This window comes from Numida meleagris, chromosome 3, assembly GCF_002078875.1.
Source record: "Numida meleagris isolate 19003 breed g44 Domestic line chromosome 3, NumMel1.0, whole genome shotgun sequence".
In the NCBI taxonomy this organism is placed as follows: domain Eukaryota; kingdom Metazoa; phylum Chordata; class Aves; order Galliformes; family Numididae; genus Numida; species Numida meleagris.
This window is the reverse complement of record NC_034411.1, coordinates 9,512,733-9,538,814: the sequence shown is the minus strand read 5'-3', so window position 1 is coordinate 9,538,814 and position 26,082 is coordinate 9,512,733. Positions and strand designations below refer to the sequence as shown.

The window sequence follows — 26,082 nt, the reverse complement described above, 5'->3', positions numbered from 1 at the left end:
ATATTGTTTCCACAGCAAAGTATCTCAAAGTCAAAAATCACAACCCAACTGTTGCTAGCACAGAAACCTGCTTCTTCTACTTGACATTGATAACTCACAAAAAAGTAACAGCATTTGGGGATAATTTTAGGTTTAAACAGCTTCATAATCTGCATTTTTGGAGGAAGGCCGAGAGCAGAGGCCATACAAATGTGTCAATGTAAGAACAGAACAGAAAGTCGGACTAAGCCCGATTTCTGCAGCGCAGCAAAAAAGAGAAACACTAAACACTAACTACTGATAGCTGTATCAGAAAGATTTTGAAAAGAATAGAATTTGAATTTGTTCAAAAAACATCACATTGTTTACATTCTGGAGCGCACAGTCCTCTCCTTCCTGCAAAAAGCAAGGCATGAAGAACCAGCCGGTCACATCTGCACACGCTAAGTAGAATCTATTTTAACATATCAAAGAATCCTTGAAGAGCACTGCACCAATTGCTCCACATGTGTTCTTGTAGACGGTACAGCAACCCTGTGCGGGGGAAATCTGAAATAAACGTAGCTGAGGGCAAAAGAAACCCAGAGAATAAAAGAAATAGCAGAAGGCAAAGGAAAGCACTAATTGCAGCAGGACTAGAAACGCTCTTCCTAACATATCAAGATTTGAGACCTGCAAAAGGGGATAGCATTAAATACAGCATCCCTGATCTAATCAGGCACACGCACTTTTTGAGGAACAAACACAGCAAAACAACTGGAAGCAGCTTGCCAACCCACCAACAGCACATGCACAGGGCTTGGTCAGCTTCAGCCAGCTGCAGTGGTTCTCCTGGAGGCTGCTCAAAGCCACTGCTCACTGCGGCAGGCACACACACGTCTGCCTGGCAGCTTGGCCCCACGACATTGCTGAACAGCACCCAGGTACCCACAGCTTTCCTAATGGAACATGCTGCTCTGCCATTCTCCTAAACTCCTTTCGAAAGCAATCTAGGTCACTTACATGCAGGCTGAGCTTTTCAGTTTACATTAGTCCTTCCCTCAAATTATAGCACGGAGCCAAATATTTAAGAAAAATCTATTCTGTATTTTATATAAAAGACTGTCTTGTAAACATTTTTTTTTTTTTTTAAGATTGAAGTATGTGAGCTATGGTAAAGACTTGGAGAAGTTCTGAAGTTTCTCTTCTTTAACCTGCACTTCAGCAGTATTTTGTTCATTATAGCAGTATATAAATATACATTATACTGCATCCCACTGGGTTAAACACTGCTGCACTTATTCATAAACACAGAAATCACAGAATCATTTAAAGGTTCCTTCCAACTCAAATATCACCTAATCCAGCTCCCCTGCAATGAACAGGGACACCTACAGCTAGAAGAGAAGATACCATGCATTTTTATGTCATTTATCTCTTGCAGGTACATTTTGAAAGTGTGATACATACCACATATTGCTCATTACGTATGTAAATAAAACATATTACCTTCACATTTGCACATATGCATTTACCTAGAAGAATGGATAGGGTTTACCACTGAATAACTTCCACCCAATAAAGCACATACCATGCAAACACACATGAGAAACAGAAAAACTACTCCTAATGAATTGAAGCAGAACTGCAAAGCCAGAAGCCTGTGCTAAGGCGAAGAACAGCAGAGCATAACCATCCAGCTGGCCTCCTGAGTGCAGCAGTCAGCAAGACCATTTTAGTAACCAGGTGACATTGTTAACAATCTCAGCTGATTTGATTTTGTTTGTGGGTACACGTGATGGAGTTGCAGCCTGGACAACAGGTTACATGATTAAAAACGCATCTGACCACATGCATCAGCTGAGAAACTTTCCAATTTATTCTCATTTTAACCGTCAACCAGGAATGGGCATTCATCATTGGCTGCCAACAGCATGTGTGCTAGACTAGTACAGAGGTCAGCGAGAGAGCTCCTCTGTGTACGTTTACAGCAGCGAATGAAGAGGGTGAAGATCCCAGCTGGACTTGACATGCTGAGCAGGGAAGTCTGTGCTATCATAGAATGGTTTAAGTTGGAAGGGACCTCTAAGATCACCCAGTTCCAACCCCCTGCTGTAGGCAGGGACACCTCCCTCTAGACCAGGTTGCTCACAGCCCCATGCAGCCTGGCCTTGAATGCCACCAGGGTGGGGGCATCCAAAACCTCTCTGGGCAGCCTGTTCCAGTGTCTCACCACCTCCACAGTAAAGATTTTCTTCCTAATATCTAGTCTAAATCTACCCTCTTCCAGTTTAAAACTATTTCCCCTCATCCTGTTGCTACTTGCACTTCTTAGAATTCCCTCCCCAGCTTTCCTGTAGGCCCCCTCCAGGTACTGGAAGGCTGCTATAAGGTCTCCCTGGAGCCTTCCCTTATCCAGGCTAAAGACACCAGCTCTCTCAGCCTGCCCTCGCAGGGGAGGTGCTCCAGCCCTCTGATGATCTTCGTGGCCCTGTTCTGGACCTTCTCCAACAACTCCATGTCCTTCTTGCGTTGTGGGGTCTAGAACTGGACACAATATTCCAGGTGGGGTCTAACGTGAGCAGAGCAGAGGGCCAGAACCACCTCCCTTGATATGCTGCACACTCCTCTTGATGTAACCAAGGACACGGTTGGCCTGGAATGTGAGCTCACATTGCCAGCTCACGTTGAGTCTTTCATCAACTGACACCCCCAAATCCTTCTCCTCAGAGCTTCCCTCAAGCCATTCTCCACCCAGTCTGTATCTGCGCTTGGGATTGCCCTGACCCAGGTGTAGGCTCATCATACTACTATCTCAAACCTAGCTTGAGCGCTCTTGTACACACGTCACCCATACTAAATCTAGCACATACATTAAATGCAAAATGCAAAAATATACCCCAGGAGTTTCAAAAAATGATTGAAAAAGCAACCAAAGTGGAAAGGCGTACCTAATGAGAACTTGTACAAATGGCCTAATACTAAAGTGAAAATCTCAAAACAAAGAAAACCCAAAGCTGATTCATTCGAGAGATGAGATACCCAAGAAATGAATCAAATGATTAGATGGAAAGTCTGAGCAACAGAAACCAAGCATTTTCAAAGTACAAAAGCACTTCCTTATTGCTGTTGACAACTATCTCCTCCTATAGCAGTAATTAATGCTGGATTTGGAATACATAAAGACTTTTGTGCATTTTAAAGCCACTCTCTGTTCACTGTGTGTGTCAGAGCTGCGGGGAAATGGTCAAAACTATTTTAAGACTCAGGCTCAATGCTGCAAACAGAAAGACAGCATCCACATACTGGGTTCGTAGCTCTTCATCTGTTTTGTGGCAGAACTCCAAGTTATCGAGATACTACTCTTCGCGTGTTCTTGTTGCCATAGCAGAAGGAAAACACGCTCTGTCTCCAGGTAACAGGAAACAGTAATTCTTAAAATACAATTTTTGTTTTACATTTCTGTTAATTTTAAAAATTCTTGGCTACGATGGGATAAATTATTTCCCAAAGCAGTTGCATTTCTGTCAACTTCATCTTTATTAGAATATTTTCTTGAAATTATTTCACTATTCTATGCAGTTTTTGCACAGTAACAAAGCAGAGGCATCTACCTGTGATTGTATTTTGTCTCGATTTATCATCTTTGTGATTTTATTCATGACACAGCTGGAAAGACAGACAAACCATGGCTTGTTACGATGTTTTCAAAAGGCCTTAAACAGCATCTGTGAAAAGCCTGATCTCTACAACAATTTAGGTTTTCTTCCCAACTCTTTCCATGGCTCAGAAGTGGGCAAAAGACGCACACAAGTATATCTGGTTAGAAACAAGAAGGTTCTTCTAAAATTAAAGCTTGAAGTTTCACAGTAGTAGAGACTCACCACATGCTTCACATTTCCTGAAAAGTTTCACGATAATTTGAAGTTCTTGTACGAACAATTTAGTTGTCTTCCAAATCCAATCAAAAAAACAAGATCTAGCCTACAGTATCGAATTAGAATCATAGAGTCATTAAGGCTACAAAAGACCACTAAGATCACCAAGTCCAACCCCAACTCACCCCCACCATGACCAGTGCCACATCTCCTGAGCACCTCCAGGGGCAGTGACTCCACCACCTCCCTGGGCAGCCTGCACCAGTGCCTCACCACTCCTTCTGAGAAGTTTTTCCTAATATCCAACATCCAGTATCTCCCCTGGCACAACTTAAGGCCATTCTCTCTCATTCTATCGCTGCTACTGTGAGAAGAGGCCAACCTCCACCTCACTGCAACCTCCTTTAAACAATATTACATGCTACTACCTGACAGAGCCAGCTGCCTGATAACTAGAGCAATTTTCAAGTGTTTAGCATTATGCGGTCAACAAATCAGAGTTTATTACATCACCAAAATAAATGGCAAATAAAACTATGCTGCGTGGTTCCTGGTCGGTATGTTCCCATTCAATAGCCACAGGCAATAAAATTGCTCGTTCAGTAGTCTTTATGAGCTGAATGAGGAATACTAGGCATTCCGTTTAATTTTTTTCAGTCAATTACCAGTGGAAAAGGTAAACATGACTTTCAATTAAAATCAAGCAGAACCTCATACAGACAGCCTTTCTCCAGTGCTTTCACAAAGAAAGCTAGCAGCTAACTACAAACTGATCTCTGCATTTCTTCTACGCAATAAAATGAAAGAGGTGAGCAGGAAATTCTAGCTCCCGCAATCAATCCCAAATTCTGAAAAATACTCCCAAGTCAGAAGATACATTTTTAAAACCTTTTGCCTAGGTGAAGCGAATTGGTCTTCTTAACGACACAATTTGTTCACATCCATAAACTAGTGAACACATAAACAGAACTGCCTGGAAAGGAGGGCATGCAGCCAGAAAACCCTTCGCAGCTCGCAAGGCAAACACCACAGGGGTCACGGCAGCCCCTGCCCAGGTGGGCCGAGCAACAGACCACCAGGTAGGCACAGAAGTTGCAATGGAAACGACACATCCTAGCAGAATGCCTCCCGCCCAGATTGCCTTTTCTATTTCAGCCTTTTACAGTTTTTTTTCATAACAGTTCAGTGGAAATTTTCACCAATTCTTGTACTCGGAGCAAGAAATTAGTTTCTATATAGCGCTATTTAAAAAAAGCTGCTTACAGTTAGCTGTTGTAGACTGACTCAGTCCTATTTTTCAGATCTACAACTCATCCCATCTTTTTCATGTAAGTTCTCACTTGCCTCTCACATAAAAGAACTTCAGAAACAACACAAGTTACAAGAAGCTGAGTTATTATTTGGATAGATATGCACTCTAATTAGTAATGCATAAGATACAGGCAAGAAGCCATCAGTTTCCAGGCATCCCTTAACGAACTACATTTTTTTTTCTGCCGCCTCTCTTGTGTACTTCTTTATTTTAAGGAACATACACATATGGCACAGATCAACACCACATGTGAAGGAACGGGCACTTGACTGTTTAAACTATTTCCCCTTTTATTCAGTTCCTGCCTTTAAAAAACCATCAGGAGATTTAATACATGCATCATAAAATGATATAGAAGAGGACAATAAAAGATAATTACAATCAAACCACATCCCCGAGTCTCTCCAACAATAACATGCACATGCAACAAATAAAAAGTACAATACTTAATCAGTAATTTCCATAAATATTATTGATAAAATGATTGCTGGTGAGGACCTTACCATTTATTATCTCTTTTATTTGCCCAGACTTAATCTGACTGTTACACTTCAATAAAAGATGTAATAGAGTATTTAATTCGTTCTTCCAAGTAATCGTGCCTTTCCAAATGCAAAAAGCCTGGCTGAGATTCTCTGCAGCGCAGTCCTTAGATGCTGCAAGCAGATAATTCAGTCAGGGTACAGACATCAAATCAGCCTGATGATTTTTCATTCTAATTACCTGTACTATTTCCACTGTTGCTCTAGACAACCATGAAGCCAATAAAGCTTGAATGAGAACACCAACTAAGGTACTTAAAAATACTTGGTAAGAGGGTGTCAAGTGACAGCTACGGCTATTTCCAGAAGAAAAAAGATTTATGGAAAAGAAATAACTTCAATTCTTTACTATATTCAGAATATCAAGTATAATTGACAGGTTCAGCTGCTGTAGGAATAACCAAGCAGGCCAATTTTGATAGATAACAAATCCAAGCAAAAATGTTGAAAAAATGTTCCACTTTGTAATTGGAGATGTTACAAACAAAGTATTAAATCAAATGATTTCCCCTGTGTAACAGCATCTCAACACTTGAGTTCACAGCTATTCTTAGGGAGGGGCGTTCATAATTTCAGAAGTAGCTGTTCAGCAACAAAATCCCCAGTTGGGGAACAGAAATCAAGTATTGCAAGCAATAGAAAGAAGAGTCTAAGACAAAACTGCCAGCGCATTCCATGGAGGATCCAAAACTCTTGCCACTGGAATTGAACCAACGTTACCCCCTGAGAACACTAAAAGCACTTCAGGGTTATTCATATGTGCTGCAACAGAGCCTGGACACACGCTTAGAAGAATTTGCATTTCCAAGGTTCCAAAACCTTTGCTGCGTTCACCATTTCGAACTGTTAGCTCAGTCTGCCTACAGAACAGTAACCCCACATTTCCTTCTCTCCAGTGGTACATCTTTAACTCAAGACAGAACTTTCTCATTGGGTTAAGATCACAGAGGAAAAATGGGAGAAAAATATGTGAACAAAACCCAAAGAGCCTGTTTCACAAGCTGTATAAACTACCAGTCATCACCTAGTCAGTAACAGCATGACAAAAAACCCCACATTAATTCATATTGTCCTGAAAACAAACTGGGAATGTAAAGGCAGGCTTTCAGAAGGCCTTCGGCAAGGTACCCAGCATGGAGAAGGTTCCAGTGAGAGCTTTGTTTTGTTTTCACCCTCCGTAAAATCTTTGTTTTAGAACAGAATGTATTAACTCAAATAATTCCTGCTTTTCCAGTTACAATCTGCATTACAAATACACGAGCAAAAATGACCTTCATTTCTCTACCCTTTAAGACATTCTGACTAAACAGTACAATTACAAAACCATAGGGTGGCTTGGGTTGGAAGGGACCCTAAAGCCCTCCCAGCTCCAACCCCTGCCATGGGCAGGGCTGCCCCCCCAGCTCAGGCTGCCCAGGGCCCATCCAACCTGGCCTTGAGCACCTCCAGGGATGGGGCACCCACAGCTCTGGGGCACCCACAGCTCTGGGCAGCAGCGCCAGGGCCTCACCACCCTCTGAGTGAAGAATTTCTTCCTAACATTTAACCTATATCTCCCTTCTTTTCATTTTAAGCCATTCCCCCTTGTCCTATCACTATCTCCCCATGTGAAAAGTCACTCTCCCTCCTGATTATAAACACCTTTTAAGTACTTTAAGGACCTTAAGTCCTTATGTAAGAGATGAAGAACTGTGCCCACAGACAGATTTATGCCTTCTTCCCTCTTTTTTTTTTTAATAATAAATTGCTATTATCAATCACATAGAACTCTGCCAAATCTTTCAGTCTGTGCTACTGCCTCAGGCTTTCTTTTTTTTTTTTTTTAATATATTTCCAAGACAAACATCAACAAAAAAACACATTCATAATCAATGTTAATAATGTTCTAGCCACGTAACTGGAAAATTCCATGCAAGAGAGAACTTAAAATTTAGCACGGCCACCTTCGTATCAAGAATACATAGTCCTTGGAAGCATACTTAGGCATCAGCAAATATTACATGTTTCTAATAACTTTAAAAGCCACGTAAATTGTAATTTTCTGTGGAGTTTGCTTACAGGCTGGCTGCTTTTCAAGGTAAGCATAGCAGAAAAAACAGATCAGTTACCTGGCAGGCTTGAAAGCAAAAGAGGAAAAATGCAGTAGTTCTGCAGAAAAATTATCATTTCATCCCCACCAGAAGCAGTAGAAACTGCTTATTTACATTTGATCCATTTCTGGACATGAAATCCTATACTCCATCTGCTATGTTTTGGTGAAGATGGAATATCCGAAAAAATGCACAGCCAAAATGCACACGCTGCCAATCTACTGCCCCAGTATCAGTCGTTATTTCTGATTCAGGACTTAACAGCAAAAGGCAAGGTTTTGCTGTGCTTTCCAAAGCTCTTTGGAGAACACAGAATCACAGAAGAGGGGTTGGAAGGGACCTCTGGAGATCATCTAGTTCAATCATGTACAGCTAGCACAGGTGCTAGCTTTGCCCAGGAAGATGCACAGCTGAGTTAGATGATTTCTACATGGAAAGCTCCATGTAGAAAGCAGAGATTTCTAGCCCATGTAGATACTTTGCTTCTGGTTCCAGGGCTACTGAATCTGATTCTATAAAATACACACATTTTTCTTCAAACTTTAAATGGCCACAAAATCAGAAAACGTTTTACCAATACAACATAATAAAGCAACTGATGTTTCCTGTTAAAGCTGAATGGATTTGGTCCCTCAAAAGCACAGATAAGATAAGAGCTAACATTTGGTCCTTATTTGTAAAACGTAGTTTGCATTTAGATGCAAAGGACAGGATGTTTTGTGTAAACACTGAGCAAGGTCATTCTATCCTATAACAAATTATCAGTACAGGATGCTGAACACCAGAATTCACTGCTGAAGCAAGTGGGGAAGTTAACTGCCGGTGCTTATGCAATACTTTACTAAGCAGCTAGAAGATAAATGGAAAGAAAGCAACATCTAAGACTAAGATTTCTAGCCTTATGTAAAATAATAGCTAGAATGAAAAAGAACCTCCATTTCTAATAACATTTGCCAGAACTGAAAAGAGCTCATAAAGAAGAAAATTAAAAGGGTTGTCATAGGTATTGTATTTCCCATTACAAAGACCAGGTCAATGTTACAATGAGTTTCAAGCCAGCTGCAAATTCACTTGGCAGATGCAAATTCATTAGATATATGTGCCGTGGCTGACACGTAGGTGCTAAGCAATCCAAGACTGAAGTATCCATGAAATAATCACAGAACAGCGAGTGACCTAGTCAGGGTAATAACCCATTATAACTACTCGGGGACTACTATATTTTAAACGTGAGGAAGGCTCCAAATTAACAAGAGCTAATAAGAAAAAAAGGGGAGGAAAGAAGGAAAGCCTCACAAAAGCTGTAGTTGAAGAGCCTCCCAGCACACACATTGGGCACTGCTACAGAACTGGCTGCTTCCAGCCTCTGTCTCAACACTGTTGATGTTGCTATGAAAGTGCCTTAAACACTTCAAAGTGATTGGAAAAGGAACAAAATGAAAGGACAACTTTTAAAAGGCAGTGACTGTTGAAGTGAAAAACTGTTTGGATGATTAAGAAAAGTATACTGCTTTTAGCTTGGCCAGGAAATACTGAATACCCAAAACCTACACCATGAATTTCATGTGGGAGACATGCAGCATGGTATACATGGTACAGAGAATGCTATGAGTCCATCTTTGCATTAGATAAACCATATCCAGAGAAGGAAGATATCATCCAGATTTGGCAGTGCAGATCATGCTACCAGCAATATTTAAATCAAGGATCTTCTCCCAACAGTTTCTGCAGTTGTGGAACATGGTTAACATCAGCTGTACCTGGAATAGAGTAACTACATTTAATGATTCAGCAATTCATTATTTTCTTCAGAAGAGTTTCTCTTCCAGGAAAATCTAGAATTCTTAGTTATTTCCAAGTGGGAACACAATCTGACACATGCTTCAGTTTTTACCAAGTGTCCTGACCTTTCATTAAAATGTTTACACAAAAAACACAGAATTCCTGGAAAGGATCTGCTCTTTTCGATTAGCATAGTAATACCTCTGAAACAAAACTCAGAAGAGCTTATCTTGAAGCTGTAAAATAAGCTCATTAATAAGGATATGCATGGAAAATCATGTACATTTTTCTAGTTGTATTTGCAGAAGAATTCCCAAATGCAGTCACGAATCTCTTTAAGAGCTTGAAATGCCTCTAACGAGCACTATGGAGGTGATACTTCCATTTGGGAAATTAGGATTTATGGACTTGTCAAGAACAGACACTGATGACGTTCCATTTCCCTCTCTTCCTCATCACTTTTGACGCTTCTCCCTGTGTCTTATGGAAGTAAACACACTGCTGAAACTCTTGCGACACCCCAATAACCAAAGCATGGTATATCTTTACATACTGAGACATTTTCCTTTTAAATATTATGGCCTGAAGAGAGATGATACAGAAATTACTCCATACTGCAAGGGCTGCTAAGTTAAGAAAAAACATCACAAGCACAGCCACAAAGTAGAACACAGAAGCAAGGGAATGAAAAATAACAGAATTGACTGTGAAATATTCTTATGTCCCAGAGCTAAGTGACATTTTTCAGATGAGCGTGGAACAGACAGCTACATTATCCTCTGCTGAGACGTACAGCTCTGAAATTATTTTTGTTGCCAAGGATGACCCCTCAAGTAAACAGTTTGGTAAACAAAAGCAAGTACAGCCATGGCAAATGATGCAACACGGGAATCACAAACTTGTTAATACATAGTACTATTTGGAGTTTGTTAAAAATATTCGTTTATGTCAACAAAATAAACACTAACAAAAGGGTGGAAATTATTTCAAGAAACTCTAGCTTCAAGACCTTCATTAAACAAGGGCTGGTAAAATTGTTTCAACTCGTTACTAAAATGTTATGGATTAACTAAGTGGAATCGGGGTCTCTCTTCCAGTATCTTTCCCAGGGGCATAAACCAAAAAGACATGCAAGATGCTGCTGTCCAAACCCTTGGGTGGAATTAACAGTATCTGAATTTCTGAGTGGAGAAATGGCTGAGAAACACTCACACTTACATATCTTAACTCATGCCGAGCAGTCTTAAACCTAATTCTGCACAGTAGCACTAAAAGGAGAGCCTCTCTCTCTTCCTTTTCCAAACTGCTTTTCTTCACTGTTCAAATTCAGCAACAAGCAAGGCAAGGAGCCTGCCCTTCCAAGTTCTGTCTTCTCCTCTCACAAGTTCCAGTCTGAGTAACAGTTGAAGCAGTAACGCCTCTGGAAAAGGTACACTGTGATTGTTAAGTTGAAAACTCCTAATTCTGACTTTCACTTGTGAACATAACCATTCTGGAGACTTCTTTTGAGTGCTTCCACTCTTAACACTGAATTTTTCTTGGATGTATTTTGATCTTAATTTATCCAAGAGAACTGCCTTCCCATGAAGGCAGGTCTTTATATGTTTACGGCCTTAGGAGCTCTACACAGAAACGCAGAGAGAATTATGTAAATTTGTTTAATATTCAAAACTTTCTTCTCTCACACAAATCATTTTCACTTGCCCCTGCCGCTGTCACAGTCAGAGAGAGGACAGAAGGCACCAAAACAATGCAACAGTGGGAATGATGGAACATGCTCTGTCACAGTGAAAGCTCGCAACTACTTGAAAGCACTGTATTACAGCTAAGCAAGGCAAAACAGCATGCCTTCTAACAAAGACAATTAGAAGCCAGTTAAAATAGAGGCTAAGTAAAACTGACTCAGGCATATACAAGTCTGAGTTTTTCATCACCCGTCACTAAAGGAGGGGTAAAGCTGGTTCTAAGAAATTTTCAAATGGTGCATTAAGGATAACACTTGAAAACAACTTAAGGAACGTGGATTCCTGCCGAGGACTGAGTTCTCAACAACAGCTAAGATTTATTATATTGATTTTTCTTTTTTCCAACAGAAAATATAAGCTATAACAACGTGTTTCCTTTCCAGTTTTATTGAACCATTGCAGTACAAAAAGACGCTTTCACAACAACTTTTAAAAGATCTTTTTGGATCAAACAAATCTATTATTGAAGTAATCATTGAATCACAGAACTGTAGGGGTTGAGTTTCCGACAGAAGGGGAGCACACAATCTCTCTGGGCAAACAGTTCCAGTGCTCCATCACCCTCACAGCAGACAAGTTCTTCCAGTTGGTGCCTGTTGCCCCTTGTCCTGTCGCTGGGCACCACTGAAAAGAGTCTGGCTCTATCCTCTCGACACTCAACCTGTAGATATTTATAAGCATCAATGAGTTTCCCTCTCAGATTTCTCTTATCTATGCTCCTCCAATGCTAGTAACAGTAATCAGTCACTGGAATACGTGACGTTAAGAATTCCAGAGCAATTAAACGTCGTTACTAATTTTGATGTATTGGTCAATCAAAACATTTAGCTCCTTTTTATTCTTTTTATTTAAAAAGCCAAACAAACATAAACCACCACTTCGCTTCATAGAAGTATCAGCAATTTGCCTTAGTGGAATGGAGTAAGAAGTTCACACGAAGTTCACACAAAGAGCGCTCTCATCAAGGAGACGATGATTACATGGCTTGTTAAATATGCATTTTCTCACCTTAAAGATATTTCACTGGAACAGTCTGACTGCAAGAGGAAGAAGTTATGGACTCCTGGCAGCACGTACAAGCTGCCATTACTGTGATGAAACATTAAACCACAAGCAGCTCTCAGCTCAAGAGAGTGCTCCATTCTTATGAAAAGGAGCACATTCCTTCAAATGTTTTAGCTTAAAAAGTCAGAAGAAGCAACTGTAAGAATCATCTTCTAAATTAGCTTTCACCTCTTCGTACATATATTACAACTACACTGCCATGGTTCTGGACATGGTTCAGTTGCTTTTTTTTTTTTTCCCAAAAATTTGAGAGAAAAGATTAAATTTAAAAGAAAACCCCATACAGGAAAAAAAAAAAAACACAACTCAGCTCGTGCTTCAAGTAGGACTGACTTTTAAAAATCCTGGTTGGAAACTACCTTATGCAATTTTGAATTTGCCAAACCTAGTCACATTTAAAGCATTTCTTTCATTTCATTTTGGGCATTTGCATTGGTGCCTTGAGTAACTGGAATTATTTTCCCTCATTCCCCCATCCCAAATCTCTCCATTTGTTAAACTGTCCCCGTAATCTAATTTGAGAACAGAAATCTCCACCTTCTCTTCCTGTGAAGCACTAAATACATACACAGCTTATTTTCATGGACGCCTGAACTACAGGGGTTTAACATAAGAACTTCTAAGTGAAACAAGCGAGCACAGTAGGAAAAGCTAAAGCGACATGTGGCCTCAGGGACTCTCCTTATGCCTTCATGAGACACAATATCCTTCCAGATGTACAACTCTAGATTTTCTTCTGAGAAAAGGGAAGAAAGGCAAGGTGTACAGGATGCCCTGGAAGAGCTGCCAGGAATGAATACAGTTTTCCTCCAAGATCTGTAACTATTGCTGTCCCACACAGCTTGCTGTTCTAAACAGTTGCAAAAAAAAATAAAACTTAGCTCTGTCACATTGTTTTTGAGATCACATCAAGACCAAAATTGTATCCGAATCACAGACATTTATATATGAATAGTGACAATGAAAACTGCTGTTTCTTTTTACACACAAAAAGCAACTAAGCATATTAATAACAGACTTCAGTAATGAAAAAAACTGTTTAAAAATGAGGTGCTTTGGCAAACTATCCCCCCCCTGCAGTTTCCTTCCAGTTTGTCCCTGTTGACATATACATACAAAAGAATATCCTGTCAATTCCACCAGAAGACATTTTGAAAAACTGCACTTTTAGATTCAGACTATATTTTAGTTGCCATGGGCTTTGTCTTCCCCAAAGTTTAAAAAAAGATGGTACCATTAAATCCTCTGATCAAGTGTTTAGGGAAGGCCATTAGGTTTGTCCACTGAATCAACAACAGTTTGCATGGAATAATCTTCCAAAAAGTTGTCCTGTTTGAAAATACCTGCATTAAACTTCAAACATACATCGGACAGAAAGATTCCCTGCACACAGCAGTTAACCTGTTATCCTCCAGAACTCCTAAGAATGTAATTTATTTCTAATGCCATGAGTATCTCAACTGTTATGTATTCAACATGCTAGTAACAGGACACCAGTCCTTAATAGCAGACTATTCAGAACAGTCAGTCACTATTGCAGTAACATTGTCCAGTAAGACTTTGAGTTCCATTTTCTTTTTTCAATTATATTCACTAGATCATTTTCCCCCAATTCAGAAGCAGTGTCATCTGTCTCCAGGCAAATTACATGTAACTCAAAAAGAGTAAACAGCAACCAAACTGGGAAATTTTCTAGTTTATCTGGGGACTTTCCAAGCACGCATTTAACTTACAAGAACTTGGCCTTCCAACAACTACTTATCGTTATGTCTACATTCAGAGACAAGAGTACAAAAACAGGACTGTAAAAATCAAACACGGTAACAAGTTTTTGCTCAGGGTTCCTACCTGGTCGAATAAACTGTTAAATATCTTATTTCCAGATTATCTGAACTTCAAAACAAGCTGAGCATCTACACTTCATGTGTGGAGATGCACAAACACGCTTATGTAGAAAGCGAGCTGCTCATCTACCTAACCCTGCATGGAAAACTCCCTCCACCTCTGAAAGGGGAACTAAGTAAGCATTGTCGCAGCTGAGGAAATTGCCGCTTCCTCCAAGTATTGGAAAGTTACCTATGACACAATAGCTGTAAGTTAACAAAAAGATTTCTCCAGTTATATTCCATGTTGTTGTTGTTTTAATTTAGTTTTTTTAGGTTTCAGTATTCAGTTTGTTCTAAAGACAATCTGTTTTTCAAGTACCCTGAAGGTGGTTCAGATGCAGCAGTTGATCCAACTAAACTAAGAAGTCAGCACAATTTCTCTACAAAATAAACCCAGTTTTCATAAAGGATGAAGAAATTCAAGCATGAAACTCAGCATTAGCAGGCCTGCATTGCTTATGAGCAAAACAGGTATGTTTCTAATGAAAGAGTAAGCAACATTCCTCATTCCAGGCCTTTCATTCAGTCACAGCTTCAGAGAAAGCAAACAGCTAGATTGAGAAAAACTGGTGTGTGCTCATACAAATCAAAGATGCTAGCAGTCCATAAGTAGATCTGAATTGAATTAATCTGTGCACGGAATTTTACTTCTAGCATTTAAGCTTTGTTTCCGACAAATGAATCATTTAGAAATTCAATAATTTCATTTGTTTCATTAGGGAAACCACACGCCTTTTCAAAATACTAGAGGGTTTTGTAATTAATACAGCATATCTGATCTCTGGATGAGGTGGGGGAAGTATTAGGTTTGCACAGCAACTGCCTTCTATCAGCCTTCCACATCTATCATACTAGTGTGTGTTCATTTCTCTTTCTCCCATAAAAATAAATTAGTCATACAATGGTCAAGCCAGAAGTCAGCTGTCCTCACCTTTGTAAAAGACATCAGGCGGCACTTCAGGGAATGAATTCTAGAGAAGTCTGTATCCCAACAGAAATGTAAATCAGCACAAACTGAAAACCTGAATTAGAAGCCACAAAATCATAACAAATACACTCACTGACCTTCTGTCAATACCAGACTTCTGTAACCATCAGAGAACATCTGCTAAAATAAAGCCTCCTACTTCCCCACAGTTATTCCCTCGTACAATACACCTCTGATTAATAACAGTTTTCTTCTGAAGTAAATTCCTTACTTCCTCTCTTTGTCCACGGGATGAAAAGCAAGGTTAGAAAAAAGTGGGCACCTGTCCCTATGGAGACCAGACTACAATGCCTAATCACTCAGACGATGCAGAATAACACCAAGTATCCACACCTTTGCAAAATCCATGTAATACTGGGCAGGAAAAAAGCTACCTACCCATCTAAAATCAGCCCAAACTATGGACTTAAAAGGAATCACAAAGGATATGAGTCATGGGGAAAATTTCAGGGAAATTTCACATGAGAAGGAAACCCACAAGCAATTTCGTAGAATTTTCCATGCTCAGTGCTCTCCCCCCACACCCTCCTTTTTTTTCCTTCTCCTTCCCAGAGGCTTGATGGCAGAGGATAGGCCTTGAAGTGCTTTTATTTATCCTGCCATTGAAGAGAGAGCGAAACAGAAAACAGATCATGTTATGCTCTGATGTCCTGGTTGCATCTTTTCATTCAAGGAATTAAAAAAATAACACACACAAAAAACCCATAATGCTTCACAAACTGGCAGTGACAAGCATTCAGAAACAATGATTCAGATTGCCAAAATTCTAAACACATTAAATAACCATTCTACTTTCAGTTTTCAGACATGCGGTTGAGAAATGACTGTCCAGTTTGCATAAATATTCTTCCTCATCCTACATAAGTAGGCAGGTGGAAAATTCCCAAGCACGTTCTTCTTGCAGCTGTGTTTCCAATCAGCTGTAAAGCAAACATGTCAAAGTCCCAATAAGGTCATTTGGATTTGATGTTAGTTCACTCCCTGAAACTTTGAGTCATCCTTCTACCTTTGCTCCTGCTCTAGGGTGTCTTAGCTTCAGCTGGGACAGAACTACTGTCTTTAGAGCATCTGGTATGATGCTATGTTTTGGTTCTAGGAGAAGAACAATGTTGATAACACACTGATGTCTAGAGTTGCCTGCTAAGCAGTGTTGTACAGAGCCAAGGCCATTCACAACACAGGACCCAAGGAGCTGGGAGGGAACAGAATTAGGACAACTGACTTTTACCGGCCATGGGGATATTCCATACCATATGCCATCAAGCAGGAGTTTTGAAGGGGATGGGAGCTCATCTGGTTCTCTTCCACTGCTTGGGGGCTAGTTGGGCATTGGTCAGGGGGGTGGTGAGCAATTCCTTGTGCATCACTTCTTACATACACATATGTATATATATTTGTCATAATTATTATCCTTTTCTTTTTCTCTTAGTAAATAGTTTTATCTCAACCCATGAGTTCTACTTCCCCCCAAATTCTCTCCCCCATCCCACTGGGAAAGGGGTTTTGAAGTGAGCAAATGACTGTGCGGTGCTGAGCCACCTGCTGGCTTAAACACAGAGAAAACAAAAACTCGGGATTGTTAAGAATTGGGGGGGGGGGGGGGGAAGACCCCTATACATGAACAGAGGTCCAAAGCATCCCTTCCATCAACAGGCTTTATTCAAGCAAATTAGTCTCTTTGTGCTGTCAATACCTTATGTCATCACTTAATTAGAGAAAGAGAAAAGCAAGCTGCTTTACTGTTCCAGGTCAACGTGGCTTTTTACAGAGAGCACAGCACTTCAGAGCTTCTCAGAACACCAAGTCACAGTTCCCTACTTGATCCAATTCCCTGCTTACACACTTTCAGCCTGCGCAGCCTCTAAACATCCAGACTTGGTCTGGATTCTGAGTAGACTTCCATTTCTCAATAAAGTTTAACACAAAGAGAGTTTGCAGGGTAATTTGTTTCAGTGTGTTCAGAACAAGAAAAATTGAGTTATCATGCAAAACATCTGTTTCCAGTAGGCTCACAAAAGGATTCTGCTACTAAAATGATATCATGTTTGTCTCTAGAACAAGTATGTTTTCCAAGAGTCTTCCACTGAGACCTTTCATGGACTTGAATCAGATTTTTAGTTTTTGCTTTCTCCAAAAATCAAAAAACAGAAATTGTATAAGAAATCAAAATAGAAGCAGCAGCACAGGAATTGGGAAGCTCTTTTTTGACAGACAGTGGTCTCCAGATTCCAGACTGTCTCAATTTGGGCAGTTGCTCCCACTGGTTTGGGAATTCCAGTCCGAAAACCAGTGAGTTTCTCAAAAACATCTCAAAGAGGTTTCAAGTCTCACCATGACTTAGACCGAGAGAAATGGTTTCAAGGAATCGATTACTGACTCTTTGAATGTGTCACTGCATTATACAGCTCAGTTACTGAGATCAGACTTAAATGGTAGACATGGTTACACAGGACAGGGAAAAGGATGAGGTACAGTGAATGCCTTCTTTGCCTCAGTCTTTACCAAAAAGACAGGCCTTCAAGATGCCCAGGTCTGAGAGAGCAAGCTGAAAAGGTTGCAGCATGGAAGATACATCCTTGATGGAAAAGGATCAGGTCAGGGAATACTTACAGAAGTCCAGTTTGCATAAGTCCATGGGCTCTGATGGGATGCACCCACAAGTGCTGAGGGAGTTGGCAGATGCGATAGCAAGGCAACCCATAATCCTTGATCAACCATGGTGACTAGGAGAATTACCCAAAGATGAGAGAAAAGCAAATGTCACTCCTATTTTCAAGAATGGGTAAGGAGGATCTAGAGAACTACAGGCCAGCCTCTCCTCAAACCCTGGCAAGGTGAAGGGGCTGCTAATCCTGGACACTATGTTCAGGAACAAGCTGATGGACAAGAAAATCGTTTGGAGTAGTCAGCATGGTTTCACTGAGGGGAAGTCAAACTTGACCAACCAGATAAGCTTCTACAATAAAAATGACCAGCTTGATGAAGCTGGAAAGCAACTCTGCAGAAAAGGAACTTGGAGTTTGGAGAACACCAAACTGAAAATGAGCCAGCTGTGCCCTTGCCACAAAGAAGCTGAACAGTATCCTTGTTCACATTAAGCAAAATTATTGACAGCAGGTCAACTGAGATGATCCTTCTCCTGCGTTCAGCACCAGTACTGCGACACCTGGAGTGGTGTCCAGTACTGAGCTTCCCAGGACAAGAGAAAGGCAGACATACTGGAGAGAGAGTTCAATGAATGGCCATGAAAATGATGACAGGACTGGAGCATCTCCCCTGTGCAGAAAGGCTGAGAAAGTTGCAACTCTGTAGCCTAGAAAAGAGAGAGCTTGGGGGAATCTCATCAGTGTCTATAAATAGCTTAAGGAAGGGTGCAAAGGGGATGGAGCCAGGCTCTTTTCAGCACTGCCCAGTGACAAGACAAGAGGCAATGACTTGTTGATATAAAACACCTTGGGAAAAAAAATATTCCTCTCTAAACTTTCACAATAGGGAATTCATTGTAACCCCAAGAACTTAAGCTAAAAAAAAAAAAAAAAGGACCTGTGGAAAACAGCAGCATATTCAATTCCAGACAATGAAGCTGCAGCCAGCCACCAGCATTCCCAGAGTCAATTGTCCTTGTGACTGCCATTAATGGTTGCCACAGACATCTGGTATAGAAGAAACCCAAACAGCTATTCTGTAGTCGCATAAAACATCCGGACTGTTGCTCTAAAGATCTGCTTCCTGACCCTCTTGCTATTGTTCAGCCTCGGTTTCTGATCCTGCTCCTCAGCAGTGGACTGTGGCACTTCAGTTGTATCAGCTCTTCCTGCCTGCACACCTTCTGCTCTTAGCCCTGTCTCTAGTCTACTACTCAACACCACCTCCTAGATCTCACTCTACACCACATCCTGTCACTCCAGCTTCTCACTTCTAATCACATCACGGAAGCCAGAGGAGGAACAAGGAGGTGTACATCACCCTGGAGCTTGTATTTCTCAGTTTTCCAGTTCTTCGTCACAGCATTTCATTCCAATCTGTCCAAAATTACCGGTCTATTCATTCATGCCCCAGTTAAGATTCCTCTCAATCAAGCGAAAGAAAAGCACCGAGCAGCTACCTGATGCTCTAGCAGAAAGAGTAAAAGATGAGCAAAGACCAAGCACAAGCCCTAAAATTTCCTGCAACCTTAATAATGACATAAAGTATATATCCTTCATTGTTCTTGTTCTCTGGTATTTTTGTTATTGCACCTACTATGAACTAAATCAGATCTGAAAAAGAGTCTGGTTTGTTTTAAGGATTCTTTGGGAAGCTTTGTTGTTATTCTGGGACGGGGAAGGAGAGCAACATGTACACAAAACCTGGCAAGAAGTGGCAACACCCTCTTTTCATTTGTTATTTTGGCCCCCACTGCTGATATTTGTGGATTTTTATTCTGGAAAAAGAATAAAGATGAGGAATTGTCTGAGGGAGTGTTTGCTGGGCTTCCTGCCCTCAGTAAATTGGAAAATTGCCCAGGCTGAAGAAAGGACAGATTCTGTAAATCCTGATCTAATCTGTGTTTAACAGAGTAACATTTATAGAGAATGAATATTTACAGTGTCTTGACCTAAGATACCTCGTTATCTTATATGGTGCTGAAAAAAACTACCAGTGGAAGAAACAAAAACTGCCAGACTGAATAAGAGTAAGAACAGTAGCCCACCCAGTCGTATGCCTGCCGATATCTTGAACCATCTACTTCATAAGAAGGGTAGGAAAAAAGTCTGCAGTAGGCAGTTACTGCATGTTTATTCTTAGTCTGTTGACATTAATCTTTAACAATAAAATACATATTCTTATATCCTTCCCAACATTACTCATTCATTAACAGATGGATCTTGTTTTCCATAAGAACAAAGGGATTATATGTGCTTAAGCAGCATACTTTGAAGTATTTTTCACTGTTGCTGAGCATCCAAATCTATAAACGTAAATGACTGACAGTAGGCGGACGACTTGCCCATTCTGGTAACAAAGGTACAAATCTCACCCAGTTTCACTCAACTATCACTAACAAACAGGTAGTCAGTAAGAAGTGAGGAGAGCCCAGTGTTTTTCGCTGTGAACAGCACCTCAGATTATGTAAAACAACTTAAAAGCTTCAGGGAACAAACTATTAAAGAAGAGGAAAAGTGGTAAGGAGAAAATTAGATCTTACTTCTGGGGCTGTGTAGTTAAAATAGAGGAAGGGATGTTCTTGAGCAGCAGCCTCTCCAAGCCAGGAAGATGCTGCTGAGCTTGCCAGCAGCTCGAGGTGCCAGCTACTAAGATTTAACCATCCTTGAACTGTTGGAAGAAGCTTCCATCCAAAAACAGAAGACAGAAATGCATCAATCATGATTTTATACAATAACAATGCATATACTATGATTCACTTGCATTAAGTTTGACTAAATACGTCATTACTTTTAAATAGAAAATGCATATAATAATTTTAAACTAGAAATAGATATCTATGGATGTGATGTGACAACTATGTGATTTTCTCCAAGTTTGAATACACTTATCCTATCTTTCAAATGTTTTTGTAGGTGCTTACCAATTTTGCTGCTCCGTTCTTTTTCATTCATGCTTGCTTTATTTTTCTTTTGCTTACCAAAGTAAGAAGTCTACTGACAAATATGTTTCTAGAATTTTATACAAAATAGGACTACATGACTACCACAATAATCATGCTGATATGAAATGTAGGTGCCACTGTAGCTGAAGAAAAGCAAATGGCAAAGAAGATGACAATGAAATATGTAGAAGAAAATACCTAAATAAACCCTTTATAATGAAAGAAACTAGTACTAAAAGTCTTCTAAAAATGTCAGCTAGTGGAACTCAATAAAGGTCAAGACACTTTGAAAAAGAGAAGATAGAAGATTTTCTGTATTTACATTCTTTCATTCCATAATTCAGTACAACAAATTCTAGGATACTTTAATCTAAGATGTGACCTTTATTGCCAACACTCGCTGTTCATTATCCAAGAAGACCCAATTTTTGCCTGAGGAAGCCAAACTTGTTGATGTGTAAGTTGCCTAAATCTGCATCTTGCAGGATACTTAGTGATGTCAGCCTTCAAACTCACTACTATGCCAGAACTTGACCAACATGATTAATTTTCACTATTCTTACATAAATCAACACAAACAACAGCTGGGGAATGACTTCACATATTTTACAAAGCCTGTAACATTACTGATCCCACCACTAACAAATGAAAACAGGTGGGGAAAGTGCTTTTGTGCCAATAGAAATCTTTCATTTAACCACAGAATTGTTTCAAGACTGTCAAATAAAATATACAGACACATTTTGAAGTCGCTGAATTTAGAGGCACAACAGAATTGTGACAATAAGTGAGCAGTTCAAAATGGGGAGCATCTTTCATTACAAAAATGTCAGGTAGATTTCCTTCAACTAATAGAAAGTCATGCTTTCATAGTTTTTAGAACTGTCACTCCCAAAACGAAAGCAAAATCATGAACGATAAATTGTTTCTGATACCACACGTGCTCCTGAAACCTCTTTTTTCTGTTGGCAGTGGTTTAATAACCACATTTTCCTATGCTTAAATTGCTTCTGTCCTTTCTTACAGCACAAAACATTACACAAACAAGAGTACATAGCAAGTGCCTCTCTTTCCTTCCTCCCCCAGGAAGGAAAGTTATTTTCCTCTGGCAGCCCAGTTACACAACAAAGAAACTGCTCTAACACCAGCGGGTTTAAAAACACCACTTGGTTCTCAATTCACACCCTTCCTAAGAGTTAAAAGAGGAAAGGAACCTAGTTCCAAAACAATATCCCTTACTCTGCAGCTTATTTTAAGCCGAGTATCTAACTCCTCCAAAGCTGATGAAAGCTTTAAAGGAATTAAAGTAAGTTACCTTTCATTTTAAAGAGAATCATCTTCCCTCAAGAAGCACCTGTGAGTGATCTCAAATCAATAAAGCTTGTATATCATGTGCACAAAGTTATCCACAGCATGCATAAAGGATACAATAGAGCAAAGAGAATGAGATGCTATTTCATAGAATTGTAAGGGTTACAAGGGATGTCTAAGAGACTGAGTCCAACCTCCCTGCTAAAGCAGTTCCCTACAGTAGGTCAAACAGGTAGGCATCCAGACAGGTCTTGAATATCTCCACAGAAGGAGAATCCACAGCCTCTCTGGGCAGCCTGTTCCAGTGCTCCATCACTCTGACAGTGAACAAGTTCTTCCTTGTGTTAGTATGGAACTTCCCATGTTCCAGTTTCTGCCCACTGCGCCTTGTTCTACTGTTGCTCACCTCCAAAAAAAGCCAACCCCATCGACATGACTCCCTCACTTTTAATGTTTATAAACAGTGATGAGATCTACTCTCAGCATTCTCTTCTCCAGACTGAAGAGTCTCAGGTATCTCAACCTTCCCTCACACAAAGAGATGCTCCAAACCCTTTATCACTTTTGTGGCCCTCCACTGCACTCCTTCTAGGAGATGCCAGTCTTTTTTTTGAACTGAAGAGCCCAGAATTGGACACAGTACTCCAGTTGTGGCTGCACCAGGGCACAGCAGAGGGGGGAGGATCACCTCCCTTGACCTGCTGCCTATGCTCTTTTTAACGCACCCTAGGACACCATTGGCCTTCTTGGCCAGAAGGGCACACACACTGCTGGCTCATGGCCAACCTGCTGCCCACCAGAACACCCAGGTCCTTCTCCACAGAGCTCTTCTCCATCAGGTCATCCCCTAACCTGTACTGATGCATGCAGCTATTCCTCCCCAGGTGCAAGACTCTACACTTGCACTGGTTGAACTTCTTCGTATTTCTCTCTGCCCAACTCTATGGTCTGTCCAGGTCTAGTTAAATGTCAGCATGGCCTCCTGGCGCATCAGCCACTCCTCCCAGCTTCGTATCATCAGCAAACTTGCTGCAAGTGGACTCTATCCCTTCATCCAGGTCACTGATGAAGATGTCAGACAAGACTGAGCATTGATGAGCATTGGATGACATCACTTATTCAGATGTCAACATTTTTAGTAACTAACATGGCAAAGAGGAAAGTGATTAATGGTGATTTCTTGCTCTGTCAAGTACAGAAAGTTACTCTAGTAAACTCAGCATATACATCCTGGCATTGTTTCAGAATTTAGTTAAGCAGCTGCTACAGATTTCAACCTATACACTACAAAGGCACTCAAAACGGTCACTTTCTGAATCTCAAGAAAAAAAATTCTCCAGCTAATTTGTTGGTAAACCAGCAACACTGCAGGTTTTGGGAATGGCAAAGCTTTAACAAGCCTTGAGGAACTGAACAAAGAAAAAACTTCTTAAACTAGCTTTGCACATAATGCAGTCTATTAAAAAAAGCTCTTACAGAGAGCAACACAGAACGCAGTGAAGGTGTACAGATAAATGGCTTATGACTTAAACAGCTGGAATCTTAGATATTATATGGGAAATAAGAAATTCAAAGTGATCTAAAACCTCTAATACCGTCACTGCAAGCCTTTTGTACTCCTAACAGATTCTAAGCTTCAAGTCATGTTTGCCTGTATTAGTCACTGAGAAAAAATGCAATATTTCCTGATATTTAACTGAAATTCTTCAACTCAGCTATAACAAAAATAAATTACAATCCCTTTTAGAAAGAATGTCCTAAAAGAATTCTCTAACAGTTGTTAAGGAACAGTATACATTTAAAATACTTCAAATTTTCTGGCTGCAATTCAAAACAACACGTCTGGGAATCATCTATCAATTGTCCCATAATACTTACTGTAGATGAATCATTTCTCTTTATAAAACTTTCCATCTGCAGATTCTCAGATAAAGATATCAAGCACATATATGGAAAATTACATCAAGATATATCATAACTAACTCTTTTAAACTGAAAATGGGTTTTGCTATACATTAAGTATAAGAACCAAATCTCAAATTCCAATAACTTCAACATGGCTGTTAGATGATCTATAAAAGAAGAGCATCTACAATCTGCAATTTTGGTAATCCTATACATTTTGATCATTTATTTTAGTCAATTCTTACTGTGCGGGACAGAGATCAAATTTACTTTGTACTGATCATATATGTGTGTCAAGATGATCACTGAGTCCTTGGCCAACAGCTGAAGAAAAGATTCAACTTGTTGTCAGGTAAGGTAAGCTAAGCTAGGATAAAACTGGAAGTCCCAACTTCATACCTCACTCAAAGCACAACTCCAAGTTACCCACCTGCAGAGATACCAGCTAGTTCTTCAAATAAGCTTTGTCTCGTTCTAAACATCATAAAAGACTAAGCTGCATTTAGATCAAATAAAGTATATTTTCAGTATAAACTTCACTGTGAAAGCCAACAAAGTTTGGGGGCAGATCACTAACTAGACAGTAAAAGCCCATCAACGCAAAGTGGTTCAGTACTAATTTCCCAGCAGAAAGGCATCTTGACCAACATTCTTAATCTTGACTGGAGAGGCATCAGACAAACTGAAAATAGCTTTTTCCTAAATAGCCAACACAATTTTGACATGGAATTTTACAAAGAAGAACTCAAAATATTAATCGATTGCTTGCAAAAGCTGTTTTCCTGTTATTTCTCCTGGGAAAACCGACCACATGCCCAATCATGCATACATAAAACTAATTCACTCTGGACAAAAGCTAAATTTAAAGAAGGATCTGTATAATTCAGTCAAACTGCAGGATCATTTACAATTAACTGCTTTATAGAAACAAATTGGAATATTGTCAAGATTTTTATTCCTGACACGAACAATGGCCATGATTCTATATTCAGGAATTCTAAGTCTACTCATTTCTCTCCAAGGTCAGCACTGATCTCCCATACCTGTTATTTTGCATATGATAAAACCAATTGCCAGTAAAGCACAGTCTCAGACTGTAGCTGAAGTTAATCTGTGCCATCTAACCATACAATTGCTAGTTTCAGATTAAAAATAATCTAGGTCAGATACAGCACCACCAGAATTTGCATGAGAGAACACATCAGCCTTAAGAAGGGGTCATCCACAGCATAATGGCAATTTCCTAAAGTCAGCTTAAATGGTCTCAGGTGCTCACCACCTGCCGGCCCCCTACTATTGAACTGTTACCTTTATATTACATTCACTGAACGTCTGGGATATTGAAGCTGCACGATCATAGAATCACTAAGGTGGGAAAAGACTTCTAAGATCATCTAGTCCACCGTCTACGTACCAGCAATATTGCCCAAAAAACCGTATCTCTAAGTGCCGTAAGTGCCTGTTTTGGGAATGTTAGGTGATTTCCACCACCTATCAGCTGCTACCTGATCTCTTTAAAATAAACTTGTCTTAATGGGCACGTGGCTGGATCACTGAAGAGACGATCAAATTTGGCACTGTGCTGCTGTGGGGAAGCCCAGGTGGGAGCAACTGCTCTACACTCTTACCCTCAGATATCCCATCATCAGGCCAAGGTCACACAGTGACCTGGGGCACCAAGCCCTCCACCCGTCCAGTGGTGGAATCATTACTCAGTCAAACAGAGAAATTATCTAACACCAGAATTAAGGTTGTTGCTTCCTAGCTGGCCTATCTGTTTGGTTTTCTTTTAAACAGAGAAATCTGCCACATTGAAAGCACATTGTTTGAGACCACAGTTAACAGGGATAAATTATTTTTAACTTCATTTTCACTTCTCATAGTATAGTGTTAAAATTAGCCTAAACTACTAAAATCTCAGGACAAAAAAAGAAAAAGCTATTTTTCGCCCTCTGTATTATGCACAAGATATTACAATCTTGATGTGTTACATGTCAACATTTTTTTCACAACAGATTATGTTTTTGCAC

General features: G+C 40.1%; 1 protein-coding gene across 3 annotated transcripts in view; it reads right to left on the bottom strand.

Annotated features, from left to right (window-relative positions):
* Positions 1-26,082, bottom strand: part of LCLAT1 (lysocardiolipin acyltransferase 1) — a 110,144-nt gene that overhangs the window by 73,606 nt on the left and 10,456 nt on the right. Inside the window, exon 1 of one of the 3 annotated variants that reach the window (XM_021389740.1) lies at positions 1,550-1,572. The exons of the other annotated variants lie outside the window; for them this stretch is intronic. The gene's annotated coding sequence lies outside the window, so the exon portion shown is untranslated. Of the gene's footprint in view, positions 1-1,549; positions 1,573-26,082 lie in introns of those variants that run through there. 3 annotated transcript variants of the gene reach the window in all.